Consider the following 648-nt stretch of genomic DNA (forward strand, 5'->3'; position numbering starts at 1 on the left):
AACTTTGCAAAAATCAAATTTTAGTTGATTTTAAACTATTACTTTTTTTATGGTCTTTACATTTTTAATATACTGTAGATGCAAATGTAGATTTATAAATTTATAGAGTTTTAAAATCTTCTTAAAATCAAACTTAGTTTATTTAGAATTCTTAACCTAATGAAAAAAGTATGAGTTGTCATTAATTATGATGACTTTTAATAAGGAAATGTATTACAATAAATATATTTAATTAATTTTCAATTCTTGAATTAGAAAAAAATAGTGAAATTTTGATGACTTATAATAAGGAATTTTATCATAAATAAATTTAATTAATTTTTAACTTTTAAATATTAGGAAAAAATAGTGAAAAAATGATTTTGTCTAAAACAAAGACTCCCAACCTAAATAATGTACAATATCAAGTTATTTTTACTAATTAAAAACAATAAAAATTTTAAAAAGAAGACGTAAAAAGTAGTTTTGTAAAATAAATAAATCAAGTCCTAGCTCTATGCAAGGATAAAAAAACAATCACTTACTATACTAATATTTGAGCAACTTTGCAAAAATTAAATTTTAGTTGGTTTTAAACTATTACGTTTCTAATGGTTTTCACATTTTTAATATATTGTATATGTAGATTTATAGATTTTTTTAAAATTT

The sequence above is a fragment of the Capsicum annuum genome, chromosome 4 (assembly GCF_002878395.1).
Source record: "Capsicum annuum cultivar UCD-10X-F1 chromosome 4, UCD10Xv1.1, whole genome shotgun sequence".
Taxonomy (NCBI): domain Eukaryota; kingdom Viridiplantae; phylum Streptophyta; class Magnoliopsida; order Solanales; family Solanaceae; genus Capsicum; species Capsicum annuum.